Below are 9,161 nucleotides of genomic sequence, written 5' to 3'. Positions count from 1 at the left end.
AAAAAAAACACAGCACAGGGCTTAAAAAGGGTCAAAACATCTGTTAACCCCAAAGAGGGGAAATGTCTGGCGTCACATTGTTTTCAGAGCAAGGATATATGAAATGTGATATTTTCTTATCCATGTTTGCAACAGAGGGAACAGGATGCTTGTGAATTCAACCACTGAAATTTTCATAAGCCAAGAGGTGTATGCAAACACATCTTGTTTGCATTTTAGGAGGATGTTCCCAAATTAAATATCCACTACCTAAAAGTGAGAGTCACTCTAAGAAGTTAGGTCTTAACACCCATATCTGGTTAAAGGTGTCAATTCCCAGGTTTCCAACTTCCTTCATAGAACACGCGGTCTTATCGGTCAGACAACGAAGCCCAAAACTCATGATCACGCTCTGTTTGCTCATTGATTAGATCATTGTCTGTGCTGAGCTGCTGCACTAGTGTCATAAATTTTAAGCGCACGCTGCGGTCGGTCAGTTGATCCCAGCCTGTTCAACCAGTTGTTTAAACAGATACACCTGAGGCGCTAACAGTCATCAGCCTCCAAACTATGCCATCTTTCTGACTGCGTTATAATGTTCTCTGAAACCCCGTTTGGGGGGCTCGAGTAATTTAATCAGCAGTGGAAGTGAATATAAAGCGTCTCGGTAAGCGGCAGACGATAGAATTGAGACCAGATAAGAGGTGGGATCGAGATAAGCAAACACCCAAGCAAAAAGAGGGGGAGAAAGACTGAATGTGGCTGTTGCCAGGCAAATTTTGCTTAAGAGTATCATGAAATAATAATAATAACTTCAACTATAATGATATGTAAGGTTTATAATAAAGATTTGATTCCTTTTAGCATATATCTAACCTTTAAAATTTAAAATAATGCTAGTGAGCAAATGATTATGTACCGGTAGCAGTATGTATATATTAGCAGTGGGGGGGTTTGTGACACACAGCCCATGGACCCATGTATTTGGTTTTGTTTTTACTCCGAATCCCCTTCCTGACAAATCTCAGGGATTTTTGTCTCCCCTGGTTTCAGCACCGGAGACCTTTCACGTGTTGCTACATTTTTACTTTCAGTTCAATCAAAACAAAAGATCGCCAAAGACAGGGTCTGAAGATGTCACAGATATTTTACTGAGTAATCAAACAGACTGGTTTTAAACATTTATTTTTACTTTTCAGGTCTGGCTGTGCATCATCATGGAAAAGCGGGAAGATGAACCAGATAATTCACACATGCAGCCAGAAGTGACTCACACTCATAGTCATAATATTACAGGAAAAATGAAACAGGGAATTTTTCCTGTGAGATAAATCTACTTTAAGTTGCTTTGGTCAGTCAGGTGCCTCATCAGGCACGCCCTTTATCAATAATACGTTTTCCAGATATTTCACCATCTAGCACAGAAACAGGTTGTATGAGACAGAACCCAAGTTTGACCTGATAATTCAGGTCAAACTTACATTTCATGGCATAAATACTATTTGTAGTATTTCTAAATCTCACCATGACTTTCCTGGAAAAATGGAGGTAAAAAGATATTCAAGCTTCCTAATCTTGGCCTCTCGAAGTACTGGCAAAATTGATGCTTAACTGTGGAAGCCTGAATATAGTTACTAAATATACAAGTTTTTGAAAAGGTTGGAAGCACAAAAGTCAAATATGTGAATATCCATATTTACAGTTTAACTCGAGTAGTTAGGCCACCTTTTAAAGATGCCTAATGCTCTGCCTTGGATCAAAGCTGTGGCCATACTTTTCCCCCCATTAGCAATAAAGCGAACAAGCCACACATTAGCTGGAGTGAAAATTCCTGTTTCTGGTGTGTTTTGCAATCCTATGTGGTCACTAAAAGTACCTACACCTTTTCAACAGGGGCGGGCCACATCTCATTTGCAACAGACACCAGCGATCCATGAACGGCTCATTATGCATCGTTTGGTCAGGCGTTATACAGCGCTACTTTCCTTTGTGTGACATCATGAATACCTTTAGGCAACTGCTGTCCCAAAATGTGAGCTGTTATATTAATTGTAATGCTTATTGTCTCAGTAAAGGTGGCGTTTTAAACTCGTGTGTTATCCTTGAACAAGGATAGCTTTTAGTAACACAGGACTTTCCTGGGCCTACAGCACAGAGACTACAGCAGACGTAGTGTTTTGTGGGAGAAACGTTTCATCACGTCACGTCTCCTACAGGTAGTTTAACATTACTCAACAGGAAGAGGAAATACTTGGAACTATGTCAAAAACAAGTCCTTATCTGGAAGTCAGTTTCTTTGTTCTGACTCATGTAGGAAGGATCACATTTTCCAAACAAATCCGCTATGCACAATAATTTCCAAACAGTTTCTATTGAAATTAACGACTTTGTTTCCATTTTCCAAATATAGTGCAGTCAAAAGCTATTTGACAGCACTCTTTCCTGATTTCTTTTTTTATGCTTATTTGTCACACTTACATGTATCATCACACAAAACAAAGCAAAAAAAACCCGAGTAAACACAAAATGCTCTCTTAATGAATGAAATTACAATTTCATTCATTAAGAGGGAAACGTTATCCAAACCTACCCAGCCATGTGTGAAAAGCTAAATCGTGATTTTAAAAAGTTAAATCACGAAGCTGAGTTTAATTTCACTAAACACACTCAGGCCTGATTACTGCCAGAGTTACCGAATCGAGAAATCACTTAAATAGAAGCTGTCTGACAAAGTAAAGTATCCTAAAAGACCTCAAAAAGCAACATATAACAGCATGAGCTAAAGAAACAGCTGAGAGACAAAGTCACTGATATCTATCAGTCCAGAAAGGGTTACAAAGCCATTTCTAAGGCTTTGAGACTCCAGCGAACCACAGTGGGACTCATTAGCCACAAATGGAGAAAACATGGCACAGTGGTGAGAAAGAGACCAGGCAAAAATGGCATCCATGGAGAAAATCACTGCTGCCTAAGAAGAACACAAAGGCTCGTCTTAGATTTACATAACAATATCGTGATGAAAATATCCAAGACTTCACACTTTTTGGAAGGTTTAAATTCTGTTACATGTGACATAAAACTAACACAGCTTCTCATAAAAAGACCATCACACCGATGGTCAAACATGGTGGTGGCAGTGTGGTTGTCTGGGGCTGCTTTGCTGCTTTAGGACGACCTGCTGTAATTGATGGAGCCATGAATTCTGCTCTCTACCAGAAAATCCTGAAGGAGGATGTCCAACCATCAGTTCATGTCCTGAACCTCATTTGAGTTATGCAGAAGTGCAATGATCCAAAACAACAGCAAGCCTACCTACACAAAAAATAAATAAATAAAATAAATAAGGTGGTTTTGGAGTAGCCTATTCAATGGCCGGACTTATATTAGACTGAGATTTTTTTGGCAGGATCTTAAACAGGCCATTCATGCTCCAACACCCTGCATTGTGGCTGAATTAAAACAATTCTGCAAAGAAGAGTGAGCCAAAATTCCTCCACAGTGATGTGAAAGATTCACTGGCAGTCGTGACAAACGCTTGATTGTAGTTCTTGCTGCCAAGTTTGGCACAACCTGTTATTAGGTTTTAGGGGGAAATAACTTTTTTACATATGAATTTCAAATGAATGAAGTCATCATTTTAAATATTCATTTTGCATTTACTTGGGTTTTTGATTTTTAATATTAAATTTTGTTCAATAACCTGAAACATATACATGTGACAAATATGCCAAAATAAAACTCAGGAAGGGAGCAAATACTTTTTCACGACACTGTATATCACGCTACCTCCATCGGTGGTAGGTTGAACTGTGTTTCTCCCACAGAAGTCACTTGTTGGTGTTTACCCAGGCTCAGCGGGTGAGAGCAGCAGTGCTAAAGTCACACCTCAGGCCACTAAAACGGAGCCTGGATGTGAGGCCCCCAACATCAGGTGTCCAACAGAGAATGAGACGTGCCAAAGTTCTCACACAAGGCGACCGTCAAGGAATCTTAATTAGACCGTGGCCTCCTTTGAAGGGAAGATCTGTCATAGTCAGATTAATAGTGTCTTACTTCAGTAGGTTCCTGTCTTTAAGTCACACACTCCACATTCATTTGTGACTGGGTTATAAAAGTGTGGTGATAAAACAGAAGAGTGCTTTCACTCTGCACTTTAAAATGTGCACACAGACCTAATTACATCCAGTATGGGAACCAGACAACACCTTTTGATGTGATCTTTTATGATTTACATACTTTCACTTCTCTGGAAAACAATTGAGTCAAAGGGACGTATTGTGCCAGCGTGTTAGACAGGTTGTATCATTTCCTTGGAACTGTTGGCTCTGATAACTGCGAAAAATGAAGTGGGGAAAGAAATCTGAGTGAAACTGCTATAGTATCATTATCCCATCATCTGTGTCTACCAAAGCACTTAACTCACAAATTTTAGTATTTTTATGTTTTTTTATTTTTTTATTTGAATGCACAATAGGCTTTTCAGAAACTGCTGATCCTAGTGGTGGTTGTGTGGGATTTTCCCACACAACCACCACTAGGATTTACAGAGAATGATACTAAAAGAAATTAACGAAAATATCCTAGAAAAACAGACTCTTTCCTTGTGAGCATTGAGAGGGGAATCCCCAGATTTTTACCAGCTGATTAGAATGTAACAGTAAATAAATAACCACACCTTCCAACCAAGGTTTGCAGAAGAGCACCTCTGAATGCACAAGAAACATACAGCCGCAGGAAGACCACTCCGGCTGCTGCTGTCAGATAACAACAGGAAACTGAGGCTATTGGCACAGTTCTCCACAAATGGGCAGTAAAATGATTATGGAGGATTATCTCTTATGATTTTGGGTTGTTTTTATTATTTTTTATATTGTTTACGTGGATGATTTCTTGAAAGCTTGTCTGTAAATCAGGTTTTCCTGTAGGCACATGGAAACACATGACAACACATGACAACAAAAAACATGACAACAAAAAATGACAATGAAAGTTAAATAAAAGAATCCATCCTGCCTCGTATCAACAGGACCATGTAACAAATCTCCAATCATCTCAAACTGGTTCGTTGAACAGTGTGGAGCAGGGAAATTATTTTACTGCTATTGTTAAATAATTGTCATCATTACCATTGCATTAATAATATAATCTGGAGTTTATATTGCATTCAGGGGTTAAACAGTGTCTCTTTCAGAAAGACTGAGTTGCAGGCTGACAGGAAGTTGTATGCAGAAGTGAAAGCAGGAAGTTATTTTGAGCAGCAGGCTAAGACGAGGCTTTAACAATGTAACAGATAGCTTTAAGAAGGCTTTAAGGTTTTATGCATACAGGTATTAAATTAACTTTGTATTCCAGGTGCAGTTATAACTATTTTATACATATTGCATATCTGTGCTTATTTGAGTTGATGTTCAGGTTCTTTAAAGGTCTTAAGCTTCATCTAGTGAGAGTGTCTAGATGATCCATGCTGAGGGAAAACTAGAACATAGAAGGAATTGCAATACATGCTTACAAAACACTTATATATCAGATCATTTTATATTAAGCTTTTAAGTAGAGGTTCTTGATTAAAACATTTATTTAGTAGAAGACATACACATAGTCTCAGTGAGCCTCTGGTCTGGTAAAAGGTCAGAAGTGCAACAGGTGAAGAGGTGACACAAAGAGCATGTGAGGTCGTGACACACACACACATAGAGTTAAATTTATTTAGAGGAGAGATTACTCATGTCTGGTTGTAACTGCAAAATTGTCTCGGTAAAAGAGGAACCGTTCCTTGTTGTCTCGGCAAGAAAGAGGAACAAGACAAGAACTGAAAGGTAGACAGGAAGGGCTAGCCATGAAAATAGAAGATGATTTTCTAGGTGAAAAGTCATGATGATGTTGATCTGATCTATGTATAAAATGTACCGGTGACGCATGAAGGGGCGTCAGTAAACAAACCCTGATGCTATAAAATATCTGTTCATGCTTTGATTAAGTCGAGGACTACTGGCTGTCTGCGTACAGAGTGTCTTCCCACACGTGTGTTCATTAAAATCATTGTTGGACCAAGATCCTCCAGACCATGGGTGGTTTGTACTCTCCTTCCTCAACTTTGAATCTTAACATTTGGGGGCTTCGTCCGGTGGTTGAGGAGGGAGAATTGGAGGTTTAGATGGAGAAATTTGGTGGTCTCTGAGGTGGTCTGACGGGCAGACATGAATTCCAGTGGTCGAAGTGAGTGGGCATAAGCCGGCTTATCCAAAAGGTAAGGCACTACCTGTTGAATTATTTCCAAAGTGTGCCAAATTGGACATGATAAAATTTAAGTCTACTCACTGAAGTTACTGGTGGATGTCTGTTTTGATTTTGATGAAAATCTCATGAGTTGATGCAGTTAGAGTTCTGCTAGGAAGAAATGAAAGTAGTTAAGAGTCTGATAAGAAAAGTTTAAATACTGGGTTGAAGTCCCAAAGAAATTGAGTTAGAGTCTCAAGTAGTTTGGTAGGGTATTTGGTCATTTTGTGGGTTAAAGTCCCGGTTGGTCATTAGGTCAGACCTTTGTGGGTCAATTTGTGGGTTAGAGTCCCCATTGTCCATCAGGGTCGATCTGCCTCAGTTATACACTTGTTTTGGGTGTTGATTGTTGTTTCAAAATACTATAAATTATTCTAGAACGGCAGTTCGAGTCTGCTAGGAAGCGCAGAGCCCGGAGGTTACGCTCCCTCCTTGTCGTGGACGCGCGACATTGACCTGTCGGCGAACAGGGTTAGTTCAGTTTGGCTTAACTGTGGGGTACAGGGCATCCTGGAATTAAGCTAGGAGTTAGAGTCTCCTTACCGTTTGGAACGGTACCTGTGCTTTTTTGGTCAGAAGAAGTTGGACTTCGGGCGTGTAACTTTACCTAAAACTTCAAAGTTTGGGTTGGTTGACGCTTTTAAATTGAGTTAGGGATTTTAGAAATGAGGCCAGAAACAGTTAAAGTCTTGATACTGGTTAATTGGTCGCAAAAAACTCAGGGAGTTTATCCGCTGGGCGGTTATTTTAAATTTGTCTAAAATTGTGTAGGCGCTAAAGCTGGCAGATCTGACAGTGGTTGTAAATATAAGACGTCGTTGTAAAATAGAATAAGAAAATTTGGTGTGAGAGATCTCTGTGTGTCGAGTCAGTAATGCACTGACTGCCTGCTGCCATTTTTAGATGGAGAGTGTGTGTGCATGCAAATGAGGCAGCTGATGCAGAGCGCATGAGAGGACTATGCTTTCGGTTTTGTGTGATTATTCAGCCCTATAACTATTGTTTGCAAATGTGGATAAATGTCTGCGATTAGAATGCTGGCTTAGTATATAATAACATTGTAAATATATGAATGGTGACAGCGTTTCAAAGTAGAATATAAGAATTGTTTGTGTTTAAAACCAACGTTTAGGTAAGAAGATTTAAGGTGGATTTGAAGGCATAAACAAAAAATAAAAGGGTTACAGTCTGCAAGGGTTGTTAATTCATGAGCTGACTGGATGCAGAGTAAGTGGAGTGGTCATCCTGAGAGGATTGAATGATGCTCTAACTCTGTGGTCAAGTCAGACATAGGTTTTAAGCAACCATGAGCCACTAATAAGCGTGACAGATTAATGAATATGTGTAAATTGAACTTGTTAAATAGCCTTAATAGAAGTAACTCAATGAACACGCAATGAAGTGGACTTTTTAGGGGTAGTTTACCATTGATACCAGAAAAAGCAACTTAATTAGTAGTTCAATAACAAATTTTAAAGATAACCTTTGTTATTTGATAAGAGAGAGAAAAATTCAGGTTACATATATTAAATAAATAAGGGAATGTTAATCTCTGCGTCATTCCACACTGAAATTTCAATTGTAGGGGATCATTTGGAGGTGAATTGTGTAGGACACGGGGAGACAGAAGAATCTCCCCATGAGTTTTCGGTGTGCATAGAAATTGAGGAGGCTGAACTGGAAGCCTGCCTGGGTCGTTGTTTTTGTTTATTTGAGGGTCTGCTGGAAATTTGTGAGAACGACCACCTTGATATGTGGGAGCCTTCTCGGGCAGTGATTTTTTGTTAAACATGTGGCAGGTTGTGCAAAATGGAGAAAGCTTTGACATGATGAATAAAGGTGTGAGAGGTATTTCTTTGGTGATGTAAAGTAGGAGGTTTTAAAGTTTGAAAGTGTTTTTAATTTGAGAGAGGCATGAGTGATGTTATAAGAGTTTGAGTTTCTTTTTCTTTCAGTTTAAAACACATAAGTACATACACTTGGTACACCTGTTTACTCTTTGACTTTATTAAAACAGACGGTGTATTTGAGTTTGAATTCCAGTAATTGTATGTTGATATGGTAATTTAGTTTTATGTTAGGTGAAGGAGATGTCCATCTCTGCGTCTTGCAGGATTGAAAGTGAAAGTTGAAGGTTGTGATGTGAATGCTGTGAGTACTCGATTTGAATGATTTTGTGTGAGGTGTACAAAAATACTAAATAATAATAACACTATGAAAGTTGATAGTAGAGTGAGTGCAAGGTGGTGCGTGAACAGAGGAAGTCTGAGAGAGAAGTGTGTGCGTAGGCAAAATGCAGAGTGTGTGCGTGAAATAAGGGAGTATTGTTTTTACATCAAGGTTTAGTAGAACTAAAGTAGAACGTCACAAACAAACAAAAGAAGGTAAAATGAAGAGAGAAAATAACTGACAATTACATTAATGAATAGAAAACACACATACACAAAGTGCCATATGTGAAATTATTCTAGGAAGGAGTCAGAAGTGAGATAGTTTAATATAAGATGCAATGAAGGAAGCAGCTTACACTCCTTTAATTTCCAGAGCCAGTGTGTTCCCTCCCCTGCCCACTTGGGCCCCGTATCAGGCGAGTATGGAAGGCTGGATAGCCCATGACGGGTAAGATCCCACCTCGAAACCCTGGGACAACCTAAGGCAGGCACAGTCACGATTACTCGGCTTCAGTAAGAAGACGGGACCTGACGGGTAAGGCCACTGGGCTGAGGCAGAGGGGGTAAGTGGCAAGTGGAGCCCTACCTTCTGGCTGAGGACAAGGAATGCTGCTATTTAAGGTAGGAAATCAGAATTTGGGTTAGTAAATTTGGGGAGGAGAAAATTGACTGTTTAAAGGCAAAATTATGAAGGAGTCTGACACACTGCAAAAGCACCATATGCAAATTCACACA

The sequence above is a fragment of the Maylandia zebra genome, linkage group LG20 (genome assembly GCF_041146795.1).
Source record: "Maylandia zebra isolate NMK-2024a linkage group LG20, Mzebra_GT3a, whole genome shotgun sequence".
NCBI classification, from domain to species: Eukaryota; Metazoa; Chordata; class Actinopteri; order Cichliformes; family Cichlidae; genus Maylandia; species Maylandia zebra.
This window is presented reverse-complemented; position numbering follows the sequence as displayed.